This window comes from Rutidosis leptorrhynchoides, chromosome 1, assembly GCF_046630445.1.
Source record: "Rutidosis leptorrhynchoides isolate AG116_Rl617_1_P2 chromosome 1, CSIRO_AGI_Rlap_v1, whole genome shotgun sequence".
Lineage (NCBI taxonomy): Eukaryota > Viridiplantae > Streptophyta > Magnoliopsida > Asterales > Asteraceae > Rutidosis > Rutidosis leptorrhynchoides.
Window position 1 is genome coordinate 641,762,186 of NC_092333.1, and position 9,187 is coordinate 641,771,372.

At 32.2% G+C, this 9,187-nt stretch overlaps 1 non-coding gene across 1 annotated transcript; it reads left to right on the plus strand.

Annotated features, from left to right (window-relative positions):
* Nucleotides 1–3,950: 3,950 nt before the first annotated feature.
* Nucleotides 3,951–4,057, plus strand: LOC139887066 (small nucleolar RNA R71). Its single transcript, XR_011772916.1, has one exon. It is a non-coding gene; the product is annotated as a small nucleolar RNA R71 (small nucleolar RNA).
* The last annotated feature ends 5,130 nt before the right edge of the window (nucleotides 4,058–9,187 follow it).

Sequence of the window (9,187 nt, forward strand, 5' to 3'; positions counted from 1 at the left end):
TGTAGAGATTATTATGAGATTTTGGAAATTGACCCATAAAGTCAATACCCCAAATGTCAAATACTTCACATACTTGAATGACATTTTGTGGCATTTCATCACGTTGACTTATTTTTCCGGCCCTTTGACAAGCATCACAGAATTTGCAAAGAAGGTGTGCGTCTTTGAAAATTGTAGGCCAATAGAATCCAGCATCGTAAACTTTTCTTGCTGTGAGTTGAGGCCCATAATGCCCTCCTGTTGGTCCTGTGTGACAATGGTTTAAGATTTGACTAGCTTCATCCCCGAATACACATCAGCGTATTATTCCATCGGGACAACTTTTAAACAAATGTGGATCTTCCCAGAAATAGTGTTTTATATCACTAAAGAATTTCTTTCGTTTTTGGTACGACAACCCCTTTTCAAGGAATCCACATACTAAGTAGTTTGCATAGTCTGCAAACCATGGAATTTCACTATAATCTATCTTCAATAGATATTCATCAGGAAAGTTGTCTTGTATGGCCGATTCATTTAGAACTTCTATTTCGGGATTTTCAAGACGAGAAAGATGATCAGCGGCGAGATTTTCTGCTCCTTTTTTATCTCGGATTTCAATATCGAATTCTTGTAAGAGTAAGATCCAACGGATTAATCGTGGTTTGGCATCTTGTTTCGAAAATAGGTATCTAAGAGCAGAATGGTCCGTATAGACCACCGTTTTAGCTAGAACGAGATATGAATGAAATTTGTCAAAAGCAAAGACAATAGCAAGGAGTTCTTTTTCAGTAGTTGTGTAATTCGTTTGTGCTCCTTGTAACGTCTTACTAGCATAATAAATAGGTTGAAATCGTTTTTCAATCCTTTGTCCTAAAACGGCTCCCATTGCAAAATCACTTGCATCGCACATAAGTTCAAACGGTAGATTCCAATTTGGAGTTATCATGATCGGCGCATTAGTGAGTTTTTCTTTAAGAATATTAAAAGATTTAATGCATTCATCTGAAAAGATGAATTGAGGATCATTTTCTAGGAGTTTATTCATAGGAGTGGCAATTTTAGAAAAATCTTTTATGAAACGTTGGTAAAAACCGGCATGCCCTAGAAAACTCCTAACTCCTCTAACATTGGTGGGATGTGAAATTTTAGCAATTACATCTACTTTAGCTCTATCCACTTCAATTCCTTCCTTTGAAATTTTATGACCAAGAACAATGCCTTCTTTAACCATGAAATGGCATTTTTCCCAATTAAGTACTAGATTTGATTGTTCGCATCTAATAAGCATTCGTTCCAGATTAACTAGACATGATTCAAAAGTATCACCGAAGACTGAAAAGTCATCCATGAAAACTTCCATGCATTCTTCTATCATGTCGTGAAAAATCGCCATCATGCACCTTTGAAAGGTTGCAGGGGCGTTGCAAAGTCCAAATGGCATGCGTTTGTAAGCAAAAGTACCATAAGGGCACGTGAATGTGGTTTTCTCTTGATCCTCGGGTGCTATTGGAATTTGAAAATATCCGAAAAAACCATCAAGAAAACTATAGTAACTATTTCTGGCTAATCTTTTCAATATTTGATCAATGAAAGGTAAGGGAAAGTGATCTTTTCTGGTGGCGTCATTTAATTTTCTATAATCAATACAAACACGCCATCCTGTTACAGTCCTAGTAGGAATAAACTCATTTTTTTCATTTGTGATGACAGTCATGCTACCCTTCTTAGGCACGCATTGAACTGGGCTTACCCATGGACTATCAGAGATTGGATAAATTAAACCTGCATCTAGCAGTTTAATGATTTCTTTCTTAACAACATCTTGCATATTAGGATTTAGTCTTCGTTGACGTTGCACATACGTTTTATGACCTTCTTCCATAAGGATTTTATGTGTGCAATACGAAGGACTTATTCCTTTAATGTCATGAATCTTCCATGCAATGGCTGGTTTATGAGCTTTTGGCACAGAAATGAGTTGAGATTTTTCATTTTCAGTAAGAGAAGACGATATTATTACAGGTAATTCAGATTCAACATGTAAATAAGCGTATTCCAAATGGTTTGGAAGTGGCTTTAATTCTAATGTCGGTGGTTATTCTATCGATGATTTATATCGATATCTGTCTTCCTCTTTTAGCATTTGAATTTTTTCTGTTGTTGGTTCATATCCATTAGCCATAAGTGTAGCTAACATTTCAGCTTCATCAATTGGTTCAGTTCCTTCTCCTAAAGAACATTCTCCTGTTCCTTGTAATTCTGGAAATTCTTCTAATAATTCTGCATGTGAATCTATAGTTTGAATATAATAACATGTATCATCTGCAGATTGCGGTTGTTGCATGGCTCTATCAACAGAAAAGGTAACACTCTCGTCCTCTATACTTAGGGTCAGTTTCTTACCGAACACGTCTATTATTGCTTTAGCCGTGTTTAAGAATGGTCTTCCTAATATGAGAGGAACTCAAGAATTCTCTTCCATGTCCAGAATAACAAAATCTACTAGAAATACTAAAGTACCAACTTTAACTAGCATGTTTTCCATTATCCCTCTAGGATATTTTACTGATCGATCGGCTAGTTGTATGCTTATTCGTGTTGGTTTCAATTCTCCAAGGTCTAGTTTAGCGTATAGTGAATACGGCATTAAATTTATACTAGCACCTAAATCTGCCAATGCTTCTATTGAACTAAGACTACCCAGAAAACATGGAATTGTGAAACTTCCTGGATCTGATAATTTTTCTGGTATCGTATTCAACAGTACTGCAGAATAATTAGCATTCATTGTAACAGTCGAGAGTTCTTCCATTTTCTTTCTATTTGTGATTAGATCTTTCAGAAATTTAGCATATCTAGGCATTCCTGAAATCACATCAATGAAAGGAAGATTGACATTTATTTGTTTAAACATATCCAAAAATTTGGATTGCTCGGCTTCAAGTCTCTCTTTTCTCATTTTACTCAGGTAAGGAAGTGGTGGTTGGTATGGTTTAGCATAAGGTTTTGCCTTGACTGTGTTATCTTCATTAACCTTTTCAACTACTGGTTCTTTTTTCTTATCTTGTTCAGATTGTGGTTCTTGTGGAGTATGAATAGAGTCATCAGAAATTACAGGTGTTTCAGGTGGTTTAAGTGTAATACCACTTCTTGTGGTAATAGCTTTAGCTGTTTCATTCAAGGGGTTAGCATTTGTATCTCTAGGTAGACTTCCCGGTTTTCTTTCACCTATTACCCTTGCTAGGTTACTTACTTCTTGTTCCAAATTTTGATTAGAAGCTTGTTGATTTCTAAATGCTTGAGCATTTTGTTCATTGGTTTGTTTATGAGATGTGAAAAACTGTGTTTGAGAATCAACTAGCTTTGACATCATATCTTCAAAATTTGGCTTTTTATCATTGGTTTGTGGTAGTTTGTTTTGAAAAATAGGTCTTTACTGATTATAAGTATTATTAGATACTTGTTGATTGCTAGGAACTTGTTGGTTGTTGTATGGAACATTTCGATTATAATTCTGGTTTTGATTGTAAATCGGTCTTGGCGGTTGATAATTATTCTGATAATTATTTCCAGGCCTTTGGTTCATGTATGAAACATTATCTCTTTGTTCCATTATTTGTTCAATACTGAGACAATCTTTTGTCAAATGTGGTCCTCCACACTGCTCACAACTAATTCGTATTGAGTGAATATCCTTAGTCATCTTTTCCATTCGTCTCTCGACATCATCTATCTTTGCGAAAATGGAATCTAAGTCATGGCTAGAATCGGCTCTAGCTGCTTTAGATGATCTAATGATATCTTTTTCTTGGTGCCACTCATGTGAGTGGGAAGCAGTGTTATCAATAATTTTGTAAGCGTCAATTACTGTTTTCTTCATAATGGAACCACCACCTGTTATATCGATGTCTTTTCGTGTAGTGATGTCGCATCCTTGGTAGAATATTTGTACTATTTGACAAGTGTCTAAACCATGTTGCGGACATCCTCTTAATAACTTTTCAAATCTTGTCCATGCTTCATATAGAGTTTCATTTGGCTTTTGCGTGAACGTAACAATTTCTCCTTGAAGTCTCACGGCTTTAGATGCTGGAAAGAATTGTTTAAGAAATTTTTCAACTAAAACATCCCATGTATCAATCGCCCCTTCAGGTAATGATTCTAACCAATCTTTGGCTTCTCCCTTTAAAGTCCAGGGAAATAACATGAGATATATCTGTTCATCCTCCACTTCTCGAATTTTGAATAGAGTACAGATCCTATTAAAGGTACGAAGATGTTCGTTTGGATCTTCCTTCGGCGCACCACTAAATTGGCATTGATTAGTCACCATGTGTAGGATTTGTCCTTTGATTTCATAATCTGGAGCATTAATGTCTGGTTGAGTAATTGCGTGACCTTGACCAGTGCGTTTAGCTCGCATTCGGTCTTCCATACTTAGACCTTCCAGATTCTCCATGATTGAATTTGTTGAATCTGAATCACTAGAGGATTCTGATTTAATGGTTGGTTCCTCGACAATCTCTGTTTGAATGATTGGTGGTTCCGGAGGAAAGATTAGTGGTTCGGGATCTCTGAATTGTCCCTGAATATCCTCCGGATTCTCAATTGTGAGGTTGGGTTCAAAAAATGGATTATCGAAAATTTGAATTGGAGTACTTGGTTGACTGGATGACGATTCTAAAGAAAAATGAACGGAGACAATATTTGCTAAATGTCTTGATCGAGTTACAGGTGGTGAACGTACAAAAGGTAGTGAACGTTTTGCTCGGTGCATTCACTGAATATCCTATTAGTTATAAAGATAAAAATTATATAAGTTATCAAATTAATAGACTTTTCTGATTTTGCCCACGTTTCGAATAGCCAATAGATGCAGCAGGTAGCCAGGACCCTTTAAATCGGAAGCCCACAACTCGCCACTAACAAATCCAACTATTACTACGAACCAGAAAATTTTGGATGTCTATCAATGTAACCGCTTAAAATAATTTTTCGTTGAATTTTAAAGAAATTTAGAGAAGAAATAGAAAATTCTAAGTCCTAAAAACTAGAATGTCGCGAAATAAGAAAGAAAAAGAGCGCGTCGAAAAACGTCGAAAAATAAAAGGTCGAAAAAAATAATAAAAAGAACGTAGCGCGTGGAAACTTAAAAAGGAACTAAACACTAAGAATTAAAAGTTGCGTCTAAAAATATTAAAGCTTAAAAGGAATTCTATATGGCAATAACTTAAAAAGTACTAAAATCTTAGAACAGCGTCGCAAAATTCTAAAGCACCTAAATCTTAGTCTAAAGAAAAAGCACTTAAGGGATTTTACGGCAAAGCCTAAAAATCTAGAAATAAAAATAACTATGGCAAAAACTATGACTTAAAACTAAATACGAACGAAAAATACAAATATTACGAATAAATGATTAAAAAGGTATGAAATTTTAAAAATAAAACTTAAAGTTGTAAAAATACAATTTTTATAAAAATATTATTTTTAAATTAATATTTTATAAAAGTATTAATTTTATAAGTAATAAAACTAATTAAAACCTAAAAATACAAATTTAATTAACTAAAACTAATTAATATTTTAATTAAACCCTAATTAATAATAATAATTAATTAAACAACCCTAATTTCGTAATTAATGCTGCAGTATTTGACCTGTCAGAAACCTCCGCGAGTGCGGATGCTAACTGGCAAAAAGTACCGCGAGTGCGGATACCACAGATTCAGATGAGATGTAGGTCGAATTTTGAAGGCTCGGTTTATATATATATATATTTTTTAAATTAAGTAAAATATAAATATAAATTATTATTTTTTTATAACTTTTTCACAATAAATAAAAATAAACTTTTTAATTTAACTAAACTTAAAAATATATAGATATATTTTTCTTTTTCTCGTATTTTTAATATTATAAACGTATATTTTTACAGAAATAGAATAAAACTTAATAAAAATATTTTTTTATATAGCGTTGCGCTTTCGGCGTTTAACTGTCCCCGGCAGCGGCGCCAAAAATACTTGATGTTATGCGAGGTGTATATAAAATAGTTATATTTTTACTACGAAAAACTATTGAATACAATATAATTTTACACAAGTTATTTATTAATTTATAGAGTGGATATACCTAAACCTCGCTACAACACTTATAGGCAGTGTACCTAATCGTACAGTAGTGTAGTTTTTAGTAAGTCCGGTTCGTCCACAGGGAACTTAGCCAAGTTTAACGCTATATTAGTTTTAACTTATAATTGTAAAAATACAAAAATATATATAAGTAGTATTATTATTATAAAAGGGAGTTTTTTTTACCGTTTAATGACCGGTTTGTCGATTTTAAAACTTAAGTCGCAGTTAAAACCTAATGTAAAATATTAAAAATAACTTAATTTTAAAGCGTAAATTAAATGACGATAATGAAATTGCGATAAATAAAAGTGCGATAAAATAAAATTGTGATAATTAAAAAGTACGATAATTAGAAGTGCAATTAAATACAATGACAATAAATAAAAGTGCGATAATTAAAAGTGCAATTAAATACGAAATAAATAAATTATGCTTATTTAAACTTCCGTAATCATGATGTTTGACGTGTTGATTTTAGTTTATTCCCATGGGTTAATTGTCCTTTGTCCTGGATTATTTAATATGTCCGTCTGGTTTTTGTCCATAACAGTTCATCAGTCATAAATATAAAGTGCGAGTGTCCTCGTCAAATTATCCTTATATCCGAAGTCAAATATTCCAACTAATTGGGGACTTAAACTGTAACAAGGTCTTAATACTTTGTTTAATAATTACACCAGGATATCGACTACGTGTAACCCAAGGTTTTAATACTTTGTTAACAATTACGCCAAGTGTCCTTGTACATAATTCACCCATGTTTTAATAAGTCCATTAACTATTAATTCATTCCCGTGTCCGGTTAAATGAACGATTATTAGTACTTATAAATATCCCGCCCATCATGTCCGATCGAGTGTATATGGTTATTTATAGGTACGTCCAATTGTAAATCTTTATATTAAATTAACAAACTATCATTTAATTAAACAAATATAAAGCCCATTAATAGCCCATAGTCTAATTTCCACAAGTGTCGTTCTTTTGTCCAAACCCCAATTATGGTACAAAGCACAATTACCCCGTCTTTAATATTTAGCCCAACATCATGATTACTTCAATTTAAATAAGCATAATAATAACTTAGCTACGAGACATTAATTTAACAACAAAATTAAACATAACTTACAGTGGGCGTTATTAGCGTAGCGGTACACGGACAGAGTTTCGACTTACAAAACCTTAAAACATTCGACTAACCTAACCTTATTATTATCACTAACTTAAAATTAAAATTACAAATTGAGATTAATATTTGGAGTGATAATTGATACATATATTATGTATATAGAGTAGGAAATAGAAAAAGATGTAAAAAATTCGATCAGAATGCGCGACTTTTATAGCCCCACATTTCACTGTAGACCTCCGCGAGTGAGGATATTTTGTTCACAAAAGTTCCGCGAGTGCGGAGGTATAGATTACAGCTCATCTTTTGATTTAAACGTGGGCTGCTGTATTTTTTTAATATATATATATATATATATATATATATATATATATATAATATTATATTCTTGTGCATATTTGACTTGTAATTTTTGGTCCTTTGAGTCGCGCACTGAAACTTAGTTCATGTCTCGGTTCCGGATTTTCGAACGTCCTTGCGTACTATTTAATATCTTGTACTTTGCATTTTGTGTTTTGTACTCTTGTAATTTTGAGACGTTTCTCATCAATAATTTGAACCACTTTGATTGTACTTTGTACTTTTTAGCTTTTTGGTCGTTTGCGTCTTCAAATCGTCGAATCTGTCTTTTGTCTTCACCTTTTATTATTTAAACGAATATCACTTGTAAATAGAACAATTGCAACTAAAAGCTTGTCTTTCTTGAGGGATAATGCTATGAAATATATGTTCGTTTTTAGCATTATCAATAAGTATTAGTTACCATACATTATTAATATTATCATTATTAGTAAATCATTATTATTATCAAAAACTATCTTTTCAAATAGATAAATATTTTGTACATAAATATACTCATTACATGTACTATAATTATAATTAAATTTCATATATATATATATATATATATATATATATATATATATATATATATATATATATATATATATATATATATATATATATATATATCAAACCTATTAAGATTATTTATACAAATACTTACAAATGACAAACTATCGATTTTTAAATGTAACACTAAACAATTATGTATATAAACATGAATATATTAATATAACTATATAAATATAAATCATTTTGAATATATACACAAAATTAAATATATGTAATAAATAAATTAAGATATAATAAATAAATTTGTTCACTTACGATTATATGTTTTAATAAATATATACAAATGATATAGGTTCGTGAATCCGAGGCCAACCCCACTTTTGTTCAACGTCGTCATATGTATTTTTGCTATAAAATACAAAATGTGAGTTCATTTGATTCCCTTTTACTCTTTACATTTTTGGGACTGAGAATACATGCGTTACTTTTACAACTGCTTTATTAAATGCTTTTGAAATACATTTTGAACTGCGAATACATGAAATGCTTTTATAAATGTTTGACGAGATAGACACAAGCAAAACATTCCTCGAATGAATTATGTGGACGTGATAATTGCCACCATTGAATTATGTGGACGTGATAATTGCCACAATTGATATGAATATTTTTCCCCTGATTATTATTGCTTGGTAACCTAAGAATTAGGGAACATCACTAATTTTGAGAATTAGTGCACGCCTAATTGACGCGAATCCTAAAGGTAGCTACCGTGTTTAACACCCCCACCCAGAATGTTCACTAGACGGAAGGGCTAGTGGGCGTGGTGTTTAGTACTTCGAAGTTTAAATGATTATTATACAGACGAGATGTTCTGTTTTGGGGATATTATTATGCGCATTATATGTTAAGGTCGATTACCAAGCCAAGCTATGAAAGCAATGAAAAGTGAATGTTATGTATCGAGAGAATGATTTTATACACATGTTATGTGTATGTTAATTTTTGTGCACGAGATATTTGTACGGTTACTAAGATTTATGAAAGATGATTTCGTACACGAGAAAGGTGTACTGTATTTAAAAGA